The following is a 12,718-nucleotide window of genomic DNA, read 5'->3' as shown; positions in this document are numbered from 1 at the left end:
TATGACTTTTCATGTCTTACTATAGTATGATTTTTTTATGACTTTTAATGCCTTACTATACTATGACTTTTTTATGACTTTTTATGCCTTACTAAAAGTACTTTTAGTAAGGCATAAAAAGTCATAAAAAATTGACAGCATAATAAGTCAACTTAATTAATAGTTTAAGAAGGTATACAAAGTCACAAAAAGTCATTGTACAATAAGGCACGAAAGATATTTAAAAAGTCATAGCATAGTAAGGCATAAACACTCATTGTATAGTGAGGCATAAAAAGTCATAAAAAAGTAATTGTACAATAAGGCATGAAAGAAATTTCAAGCAATTCATAGTATAGTAATGTAACGGGGTGTGATAGGACCCAATTGCAGCACAACCAAACAGATTGATAGTTTGTAATGACCTTTATTGATAAACCAGCAGAGAGAACAGACACAGGTGGGGATTAGTAGTTGAGGAAGGAAGGGGTCCGGGGCTGGAGAGCTGGGGGTCCGGTGAGTGGAGCGAGTTGACTGAGCTCACACACACGGGAAAGTTCGTGGACCCGAAGGCTGGGGCTGTTGGTGACGAGCGTTCGGGAGCAGGCTGGAGATGTCATCGAGGGAGCTGGAGAATGCCAAACAGCCACAGGGATGGGCAGACGGGGAACAGGAAACGCACTGGCAGAACTCGTGGTCGGGGACAGAAGGCTCAGGTGTTTACTGGGGCAGAGACGAGGCAGGATGGTCAGGGCTGAGCAGAGTCGAAAACAGGAAGTCAGTCCGGAGATAAACGCTGGAAAGTCTAGCATGACAATAAGGTATGGAAGATATTTAAGAGTCATAGTAAGGCATAAAGAGTCAAAAAAAAGTCCCAGCATAGTAAGTCAACTTAAGTAATAGTATACTAAGGCATAAAATGGCATAGAAATGCCTTTTTATGCCCTTTGACTCTTTATTAATAGAATGCTGACTTTTTTATGACATTTTATGCTTTAATATACTACGACTTTTTAAATACCTTTCATGCCTTATTGTACAATAACTTTTTCATTACTTTTTATGCCTTACTATACTATGACTTTTTTTGTCTTACTGTACTGTGAATTTTTATTCCTTAAAATACTTTTTGTAGCGTTAACGCCATAATTCAGAGATTTCTCATTTAAATTGGGCACCAGTCCTCTCGGAGGACAACAATGGATTACTTCATTGATTAATGTTAGCAATATCATATCAGAAGCCATGACTTCTCAATTCAATGGATCTCCAGTCTCTATGTCAAAAGAGCACAACAGGACAACAACTGGGTGTAAATAAAGAGGTTTATTAACTAAACTACTACCTACAGAGTAAATGTGACGTGTAATAATCATAAAGATGAAAATTATAATGTTGCTGTGTGATAAGTTGGCGATGGTGGGAGACACTATGGTAGGTATGGTACTCTGGTAGGCTTCTCTGCAGGCGGTTGTGGGCAGATGTGTTATCTGCCGGCGCCTCTTGCGGGTTGATGCCAAATAAGCTCTAAGGCTCTTCAATTTGGCTGGTTAACTTTAGAGGAGACTGGTGTTGACCATATGACTCTAAGCTGTCAAATATCTTCAAAAAGATAAACATGATACATATACACCTAATGGCACTAATAATGACAGATATGAAGAATATGTGTGGATTTCATGTTACATCCTTCAAACCTGAAATGAATCATAATACAAGTGGTTAACTGATCATACAACATGATAAACATTTCCTAAAGCTAATAGTCTATAAATGTGGATTACGCAGCATTTCTTTGACTGCAATAGTAATGATATGGATGTCATGTAGTGTGTAACTTTGTGTGAAGGAGGCTGACAGTGGTCACAATGGTCACATGAAAGACATTGTCTTAAAGTCTACAACTTACATTTCAAACATTCTATATGTAACCGGTCTTTGGTGTGTCTTCTCGGTAAATAATCACTTGAAGCTGCTGGTCGTGGTAACAGCCAGTTTATTGTCTGCATGTATGACAAAAAGGGCAATGGTAAGTAATGCTTTTCTCCTCTCATGGGCACATCAGTCTCTCTTGTTCGAATCCTCATTTTCACCCACATCACAAATAAGATGGAGCTGTGATACAAATAAAATAAAATAAAATACAATACTTTTAGGGTGATCATATCGTGGATTTTTATACTGTAATGTCTGTGAATAAAATAAAAAGTGAATGTGCAATATATGAAATGTAAATATGAATAAAAGAGTGAATGTGTATGAAATGCAAATTTAACCACAATTCAAAATATCGAACCTCAAAATAAAATACATGCTATACATCTTTTAGCTATTGACTTTTTAAGTTTTTTATATTCAATATATACCAGTAGCTGGCATGATAAAACACAAAATCATTTTTAACCAACATAACGACACACATCTGCTGTCTTTTAACATTCTCACACATACCTGCATGTATGACAGAAAGGGCAATGGTAAGTAACGCTTTTCTCCTCTCTCATGGGAACATCAGTCTCTACAGAAGAAAACAGCATCGTGTCAAGCTAATACTGCTAGCTCCATGCTACTCGATTCTCTCAGCGACAATACACAACTAACACAGCGGAAGTTCCGGAAAGCATGGAAAAATCAATAATAAACATACAGCGAATCAATACACAGTATTATCTTAATTTTACAGGACTCCAACAACTGTAAATAAAGTTTTGTTTTCTTTTTTTTTTCCTATGAGACTGTGGACTGTGGACTAAGGTGGATCCTACAGGACCAGAGGTATTGAGACTCGGTTCGTCACGCTGAGTAACATATGTCAGCCCCAGCCTTCTGAGTCGCTCCCTTCCGAAGGGCCGCCATGGGCGGTCTCTCATATGCTACCGGGGGACACGGTTAAATTCTGTGTTTTAATAATTTCCGAAAAATTTTCTCGAAAGTCCACAAATTTGGTATCTACGGACTCGGCTCGTCACGCTGAGTAACATATGTCAGCCCCAGGCTTCTAAGTCGCTCCCGTCCGAAGGGATGCCTCGATAAATGTCTCCGAGGCCCGCTTGCGTCGACGAAAAATTTTGTCAAAAGTCCACAAATTGGGTGTCTACGGACTCGGCTCGTGACGCTGAGTAACATATGTCAGCCCCAGCCTTCTGAGTCGCTCCCTTCCGAAGGGTCATCTCTCATATGCTGAGGTGCCACACCATTAAGACTAGTGTGAATGTCGCAACGGAAAAGTTTGTCCAAAGTCCACAAGTTTGGTGTCTACGGACTCGGCTCGTCACGCTGAGTAACATATGTCAGCCCCAGCCTTCTGAGTCGCTCCCTTCCGAAGGGTCATCTCTCATATGCTGAGGTGCCACACTATTAAGACTAGTGTGAATGTCGCAACGGAAAAGTTTGTCCAAAGTCCACAAGTTTGGTGTCTACGGACTCGGCTCGTCACGCTGAGTAACATATGTCAGCCCCAGCCTTCTGAGTCGCTCCCTTCCGAAGGGTCATCTCTCATATGCTGAGGTGCCACACCATTAAGACTAGTGTGAATGTCGCAACGGAAAAGTTTGTCCAAAGTCCACAAGTTTGGTGTCTACGGACTCGGCTTGTCACGCTGAGTAACATATGTCAGCCCCAGCCTTCTGAGTCGCTCCCTTCCGAAGGGTCATCTCTCATATGCTGAGGTGCCACACCATTAAGACTAGTGTGAATGTCGCAACGGAAAAGTTTGTCCAAAGTCCACAAGTTTGGTGTCTACGGACTCGGCTCGTCACGCTGAGTAACATATGTCAGCCCCAGCCTTCTGAGTCGCTCCCTTCCAAAGGGTCGTCTCTCATATGCTGAGTTGCCACACCATTACTCGGCTCGTCGCGTTACTCAGCGTAACGAACCGAGTCCGTAGACACCAAACTTGTGGACTTTGGACAAACCTTTCCGTTGCGACATTCACACTAGTCTTAATGGTGTGGCACCTCAGCATATGAGAGATGACCCTTCGGAAGGGAGCGACTCAGAAGGCTGGGGCTGACATATGTTACTAAGCGTGACGAGCCGAGTCCGTAGACACCAAACTTGTGGACTTTTGACAAAATTTTTCGTCGCAGCAAGCGGGCCTCAGAGACGTTTAACGAGGCATCCCTTCCGACGGGAGCGACTTAGAAGCCTGGGGCTGACATATGTTACTCAGCGTGACGAGCCGAGTCCGTAGATACCAAATTTGTGGACTTTCGAGAAAATTTTTCGGAAATTATTAAAACACAGAATTTAACCGTGTCCCGCGGCAGCATATGAGAGACCGCCCATGGCGGCCCTTCGGAACGGAGCGACTCAGAAGGCTGGGGCTGACATATGTTACTCAGCGTGACGAGCCGAGTCCGTAGACACCAAACTTGTGGACTTTGGACAAATTTTTCCGTTGCGACATTCACACTAGTCTTAATGGTGTGGCACCTCAGCATATGAGAGATGACCCTTTGGAAGGGAGCGACTCAGAAGGCTGGGGCTGACATATGTTACTCAGCGTGACGAGCCGAGTCCGTAGACACCCAATTTGTGGACTTTTGACAAAATTTTTCGTCGCAGCAAGCGGGCCTCGGAGACGTTTAACGAGGCATCCCTTCCGACGGGAGCGACTTAGAAGCCTGGGGCTGACATATGTTACTCAGCGTGACGAGCCGAGTCCGTAGATACCAAATTTGTGGACTTTCGAGAAAATTTTTCGGAAATTATTAAAACACAGAATTTAACCGTGTCCCCTGGCAGCATATGAGAGACCGCCCATGGCGGCCATTCGGAAGGGAGCGACTCAGATGGCTGGGGCTGACATATGTTACTCAGCGTGACGAGCCGAGTCCGTAGACACCAAACTTGTGGACTTTGGACAAACTTTTCCGTTGCCACATTCACACTAGTCTTAATGGTGTGGCACCTCAGCATATGAGAGATGACCCTTCGGAAGGAGCGACTCAGAAGGCTGGGGCTGACATATGTTACTCAGCGTGACGAGCCGAGTCCGTAGACACCAAACTTGTGGACTTTGGACAAACTTTTCCGTTGCGACATTCACACTAGTCTTAATGGTGTGGCACCTCAGCATATGAGAGATGACCCTTCGGAAGGGAGCGACTCAGAAGGCTGGGGCTGACATATGTTACTCAGCGTGACGAGCCGAGTCCGTAGACACCCAATTTGTGGACTTTTGACAAAATTTTTCGTCGCAGCAAGTGGGCCTCGGAGACGTTTAACGAGGCATCCCTTCCGACGGGAGCGACTTAGAAGCCTGGGGCTGACATATGTTACTCAGCGTGAAGAGCCGAGTCCGTAGATACCAAATTTGTGGACTTTCAAGAAAATTTTTCGGAAATTATCAAAAGACAGAATTTAACCGTGTCCCCCGGCAGCATATGAGACACCGCCCATGGCGTCCCTTCGGAAGGGAGCGACTCAGAAGGCTGGGGCTGACATATGTTACTCAGCGTGACGAGCCGAGTCCGTAGACACCAAACTTGTGGACTTTGGACAAACTTTTCTGTTGCGACATTCACACTAGTCTTAATGGTGTGGCACCTCATCATATGAGAGATGACCCTTCGGAAGGGAGCGACTCAGAAGGCTGGGGCTGACATATGTTACTCAGCGTGACGAGCCGAGTCCGTAGACACCCAATTTGTGGACTTTTGACAAAATTTTTCGTCGCAGCAAGCGGGCCTCAGAGACGTTTAACGAGGCATCCCTTCCGACGGGAGCGACTTAGAAGCCTGGGGCTGACATATGTTACTCAGCGTGACGAGCCGAGTCCGTAGATACCAAATTTGTGGACTTTCGAGAAAATTTTTCGGAAATTATTAAAACACAGAATTTAACCGTGTCCCCCGGCAGCATATGAGAGACCGCCCATGGTTGCCCTTCGGAACGGAGCGACTCAGAAGGCTGGGGCTGACATATGTTACTCAGCGTGACGAGCCGAGTTCGTAGACACCAAACATGTGGACTTTGGACAAACTTTTCCGTTGCGACATTCACACTAGTCTAAATGGTGTGGCACCTCAGCATATGAGAGATGACCCTTCGGAAGGGAGCGACTCAGAAGGCTGGGGCTGACATATGTTACTCAGCGTGACGAGCCGAGTCCGTAGACACCCAATTTGGGGACTTTTGACAAAATTTTTCGTCGCAGCAAGCGGGCCTCGGAGACGTTTAACGAGGCATCCCTTCCGACGGGAGCGACTTAGAAGCCTGGGGCTGACATATGTTACTCAGCGTGACGAGCCGAGTCCGTAGATACCAAATTTGTGGACTTTCGAGAAAATTTTTCGGAAATTATTAAAACACAGAATTTAACCGTGTCCCCCGGCAGCATATGAGAGACAGCCCATGGCGGCCCTTCGGAAGGGAGCGACTCAGAAGGCTGGGGCTGACATATGTTACTCAGCGTGACGAGCCGAGTCCGTAGACACCAAACTTGTCGACTTTGGACAAATTTTTCCGTTGCGACATTCACACTAGTCTTAATGGTGTGGCACCTCAGCATATGAGAGATGACCTTTCGGAAAGGAGCGACTCAGAAGGCTGGGGCTGACATATGTTACTCAGCGTGACGAGCCGAGTCCGTAGACACCCAATTTGTGGACTTTTGACAAAATTTTTCGTCGCAGCAAGCGGGCCTCGGAGACGTTTAACGAGGCATCCCTTCCGACGGGAGCGACTTAGAAGCCTGGGGCTGACATATGTTACTCAGCGTGACGAGCCGAGTCCGTAGACACCAAACTTGTGGACTTTGGACAAACTTTTCCGTTGCGACATTCACACTAGTCTTAACCCACTGAGCAAGCAACGTCTGTGGACGTCCAATTCTAGTTGATATCACGTCCGTCCGTCCAGGCCACAATCTGGACGTTTATATGACAGCCAGAACTAGTCGATAAATGACATTGAGTGAAGTAGTCCAGCCTGGCCCAATTTTGGACGTCTATTTACAGACAGAACTAGTTGAAATGAGACGTTCTGACAGGCCACAATCTGGACGTTTATATGACAGCCAGAACTAGTCGATAAATGACATTGAGTGAAGTAGTCCAGCCTGGCCCAATTTTGGACGTCTATTTACAGACAGAACTAGTTGAAATGAGACGTTCTGACAGGCCACAATCTGGACATTTATATGACAGCCAGAACTAGTCAATTAATGACATTGAGTGAAGTAGTCCAGCCTGGCCCAATTTTGGACGTCTATTTACAGACAGAACTAGTTGAAAATAGACGTTCTGACAGGCCACAATCTGGACGTTTATATGACAGCCAGAACTAGTCAATTAATGACATTGAGTGAAGTAGTCCAGCCTGGCCCGATTTTGGACGTCTATTTACAGACAGAACTAGTTGAAATGAGACGTTCTGACAGGCCATAATCTGGACGTTTATATGACAGCCAGAACTAGTCGATAAATGACATTGAGTGAAGTAGTCCAGCCTGGCCCAATTTTGGACGTCTATTTACAGACAGAACTAGTTGAAATGAGACGTTCTGACAGGCCACAATCTGGACGTTTATATGACAGCCAGAACTAGTCAATTAATGACATTGAGTGAAGTAGTCCAGCCTGGCCCGATTTTGGACGTCTACTTACAGACAGAACTAGTTGAAAATAGACGTTCTGAGAGGCCACAATCTGGACGTTTATATGACAGCCAGAACTAGTCAATAAATGACATTGAGTGAAGTAGTCCAGCCTGGCCCGATTTTGGACGTCTACTTACAGACAGAACTAGTTGAAATGAGACGTTCTGACCGACCACAATCTGGACGTCTATTTGACAGCCTGATTTAGTTGATAAATGACACTGAGTAAAGTCGTCCATCCTGGCCCAATTTTGGACGGCTACAGACAACCAGAACTAGTGTAAATGAGACATTCCGATAGGCCACAATCTGGAAGTCTATATGACAGCCTGAATTAGTTAATAAATTACATTGAGTGAGGCAAGGCAGGCCCCTTAGAGCTGTTTTTTTGTCATGAAGAGTGAGGTTTCAATGGCTGTTCTCCATTGATCTGCCTGTACAGCATAGACTTCTTAAAAATTAACCAATACTCAGCAATATTCATTGTTTTTAGTAATACTTCAATGATTTTTGGAGGTTTATGTTACTTGCAACTTGTTGCCATGCAAATAAATAGTAGTTTGAATTCAAAATCACAGAGGCTAAGCCAAAACCTGAGTACCTGGGAAAATATATATATTTTCATCATAAATGTTGCATTTTGGTGTATTTCCATCAGGTTTACAGTTACAATTGTTGTATAGGATTTGGAAAACAAATTCAGCAGAAAAATTGGCTACTGGAACTTGGTTAATGGTTATAGTGCTTTATTGTTATAGTGCATTTTTACAAGGCAAGGATAAAAAATTCCTTCGTTGCATCTTGACTCTATAGAAATGGTTTAAATACCATGGATTCATGTTAGCTTCTTTCAAAAGTGACCAGAATAATGAATATAGGCCATATGGTTGAGGAGTTATTCCTGATTTGGGCAGGTTTTGCCTCCGGATTCAGAGATTTTAAAAAAAAAACGTTTTCCGTATGCAGTACCGGCAGCCATCCTAACATCAATAACTTGAATTAATCTATTTATCCACATATTCCCCGTTTGTTAATAATAATTTGTCATTTTTTATAGAATATAGAATATTTTTTATTTAACAACTGTCTCTGTGGTTTGGTATTTAAAACATTTTTGGCTGTAAGGTCGTACGGTATTAATAAAGTTCGGTTGAATTAACCAATGACGTTCTTGTTACCAGACTGATATCCTTCCGCTGTGAAAGTAGTTCTACTTTTATAGTGGTGATTAATAATTTAATTGGGACTCGTAGTGGTTAACATTGCCTTTAACGACTACTTCAACCTTTTATGAAATGACATTGCTTTTTTAATCGAGCCAACTTGCCAGGAAAGTTTTCTATAGTGCTGTCGCACGGATGGATATGAAGTCTGCAAGGAATTGTACAATCACACAGTGGACTTGGCAGTTACTCGGCTCGTGCAGATCGTAAGGTAAGAAATTAAACTAAACTTCCATAAAACCCTAAAACGAAAGTCTTTGTAAAACACACACGACATTGTTAGGCAATTTATCAAGTCTCATTTTGTATACGACTTGGAAAACAACGTTTGCTAGAATTTTTTTTTTTTTTTGGCGCCTGCTAGCAAACCGCTTCGTATAACGTTAGCATAATGTTAGCGCCACTTGGGCCGTTAGGTTAACTTGGTTGTGACTACAGGCAACATTTACAGATCAGGTAGTTTTGCAGTTAGAGGAAATGTGCTTCCTAACTCTCTTATTATTTTATGCATCCAGGTTAAAAACGTTATATTGCTGTTTATTCCTAAATTCAAAATCTGCTTTTTTTGGATGCACAAAAGCTAATGTTATCTGTTTTAAATGGGAGTGCGGTAGGCTTCATATCAGACTTTTCCCTTTATGAATAATTTAATTTGTTTTAGTACGAAAAATAATATAGTTTTTCATATGATTTTCTACATATATTTAAGGCCAGAGGCTGTGTGTGCGAGTGACAGTTAGTGAGAGCCAGCCTATGCTGGCTAGAATGGGCCGTGTGAACTGGACAAGCTGAATGTGCAGGGGCTAGCCTAAGGGACAGTAAGAGTATATAATATTTCGTAATGACTCATTGAGACGGACTGGGAACATTATCTTTTAAGTAGAGAATGTCGAGCTGTAACTTCTTTACCTGAGGAAGATGAGGTCGAAAGAAGTATTCCTATCATAAATAAGACAGTAACTTTGTGTTTAGTTGGAAATCTTAAAATTGTCATGTTAGATGTCATAATATAAATCTTCATATAATCTTTAAATTATCAGATGGTGTGATCTTTTTGTAAATTATGGTGGTTTTAATTCTACTGATCTGACATGCCCACTCCAAATTCCCCTGTCCTCAATTTCCGTGACAGCCAGCTGTCTCAAAGCTTAAACTTCTCGAGACTCAACACAGACAACTCACGCTGCTGTCTATTTTGAAATACTTAGTTGTTGAGGATGACACGTCTAAGAAATACAAAATACAATTCGTGTGAAAGCTTTAGAGTGCACAGTTTACCACAGTCCTCAGCTAGTATTAGCTGCTGCAATGTCTAACTACTGTTGTGTTCTTTTAATGCCCTCGTTTAATTAGACTTATGTGTCCTACAGAGGTAATGCACAGTTGACAGATGGTCATCAACCCCACCATGGTTATTCTGTAGAGAATATTTTGAATAATTCAGTATTTTCAGTTGTCTGGCTGGTCCTTTAATATAGTTTTGTATGTGATCAGTCTGCAGTTTCACTTTATTTTCTTGTATCATCATGTAGCTATTAGTCTAATTTGTTGTACTTAACATCGCCATTGTAGAATGTAACAATTCATTTTAATGCAAAATGTTTTTCTGACATCTTAATACACTTGATAAATTTGTTTTTTCTATCTTCATAGAGAAAAGAAGAGCTGCCAACCAGGTAAGTTCACTATTAAGACATGTCCTTGACATTTTGTTTATCATTCAGCTTTGTGGAAGAGTTTCTCTATATTGCTTGAATTAAATTGTTGTGATTTTCTTTTAAAATGAGAAAATATACAAGCTACCTACACTGTTTCCCCACAGAATTAAATCAACATGCAGATAACTAGCATTGTTGATCGTGACTGACTGAATATTCTGGTGTTGACTTTTCAGGTTCATCTAAGTCATACAGCAGGGAGAGGTCCACTGCATGTAAGTATAGCCATTCATCGTATATATAAAATCAGCATGCAGATAACTAGCATTGTTGATCATGACTGACTGAGTCCCACCCGCGTTCAGGCACCGTCTCAATCCCCCTTCTCTTGTTGAGTGAAAGAAGGGCAGCGCATACCTTGTGGATACAGTAACTGTTACAGTAAAATGGTTGCAAAATGTGACTAAATGGAGCCATGCACTTTATCAGCAACAGAGACTTCACACCCCACGGACCACATTTTCTTAACCATAATGATATGTAAAGCAGTCCTCCACCATCATTTCAGTTGCGCTGCATTTGACAAATGTCTGCTGTGTGATCCAAACTCCACAAACATACATTTACGAAGGGAGAGCAGTCACAGGACTGGGATAGTCGGGTATAGGGCGTTCGATCACAAAATGCTAAAAGATATCATTATGTCAGAACGTGTCTCTGCCTAGCAATTAATTTATATTTCTTGTGCTCAAGTAGCCTACAACACAGTGACTCGACTTAAAGTTTAAACATAAGTAACTTACTATTAATATCGAGACGTCTTAGTTTTTTAAGGGAGGTGCTTAGCAAAGGGTCAATTAATGAAGCTGCAAATGGAGGACCCATGAAGCATGTGCTTCTTAAACTAGAGACTCTTGATGTACTTGTCTTGTTATTTGTGCATCAGGACAGTACAAACTTGGATTAGCTAACACAATGTGCCACATGAGTAATAGTTGATGGAAATGGTTGTTCATACAGAAATTTAGATATAAAAAAAAGTTTTAATATAAATGTTAAAAATCTAATTTATTTTAGCCATTTACAAAATACGGAGACGGAGAGAAACTCAAGGTTCATTGAAGAAACCTGCTCCTGACAAGGTTAGGTTCATAGATTCAGTTACCATAGTCATACTCAGAGGTTAACTTACTTCAGTTTCTCAGGTGTGATTTTCCTCCCTTTCTGAAATGGAAAGCCCAGTTTCCCTCATTTAGGGTTAACAGACTCAGAGTTTTCACTATAAACCTGCTTTCTGACACGGGCCTCTGAACAGTAGCATCATTATGTATTGACACAGGCTTTCAATTTGGCTCCTCTGAGGATGTATTCACATGATTTTTTTGTTGTTTGTTTTTTGATATTATTCTTTTTTATTTTAGCTGCTGTTATGCAATGGGATTCTGCTGCGACGGAGGCGCAAATCAGATCTGCAGCTGCAGATCACTTGAAGCATGCCCCGGGACGAGTTGGAGGAGGAGGTTACAATTAGGTCTTGTTAGCAACTGAATTTTTACTCTTTTCTAATTTTAAATACTTTTATATATTTATAGTTTTGTTAGTTTCGTTTTATTCAATGTTCACTGTTGTACAATGTATTTTAAATGTGTTCGTGGCTTTTCATCAAAGTTCTTGAATAAAATTGGATAGTGTGAATCTTAAATCGGCTAATTACCTGTCATCCTTACATCTATCCCCAGCAGTGTTACAGCTCACCCCAGTGGGGAGGTTGTAACTATTAGATGTATTAGATGTTCACTTCGATAATTAATGAAGTCCAATACTTTTATGTGTTGTAGACAAATATGGATACTGTGTGTCGACAACTGTTGAGTCATTGATGATCAAACAGAAAGTGATACTATATCATATCATATAAGAATGAATGCTCACTCACTCACTGTCACACACAGATCCAAGTTGTCTATTTCTGCTCAAACATGCATTCTTCACTTTTTATGTTTGTGTCAATTTGAGGACAGTGGAACTTTATACTAATTATCTTTAACGTTTATCCATTTTTTAATATCTGATTAGCAACTCTGGTCATCACTCATCTAATCAGTACAGGACAGTAGTGGTTAATTGTAGTGTGTGCATTTCATTCATGTCAGTGAAGGGTACTACTTTTATAAGCTGTTCTCATTAGTAATCAAGTTTGAATTTTTAACGTTTAATGTCCTGAAAAGATGTGGCCTATATTGCCCTCATGGATA

The 12,718-nt window shown here is 41.6% G+C and overlaps 1 long non-coding RNA gene across 1 annotated transcript; it reads left to right on the top strand.

The window, feature by feature from the left end:
* Positions 1 to 8,328: 8,328 nt before the first annotated feature.
* Positions 8,329 to 12,165, top strand: LOC130167557 (uncharacterized). The gene is made up of 4 exons (XR_008827305.1): positions 8,329 to 9,016; positions 10,459 to 10,481; positions 10,700 to 10,738; positions 11,885 to 12,165. It is a non-coding gene; the product is annotated as an uncharacterized LOC130167557 (long non-coding RNA).
* Positions 12,166 to 12,718: the final 553 nt, after the last annotated feature.

Source organism: Seriola aureovittata, chromosome 4 (assembly GCF_021018895.1).
Source record: "Seriola aureovittata isolate HTS-2021-v1 ecotype China chromosome 4, ASM2101889v1, whole genome shotgun sequence".
NCBI lineage: Eukaryota > Metazoa > Chordata > Actinopteri > Carangiformes > Carangidae > Seriola > Seriola aureovittata.
This window is presented reverse-complemented; position numbering and strand designations above follow the sequence as displayed.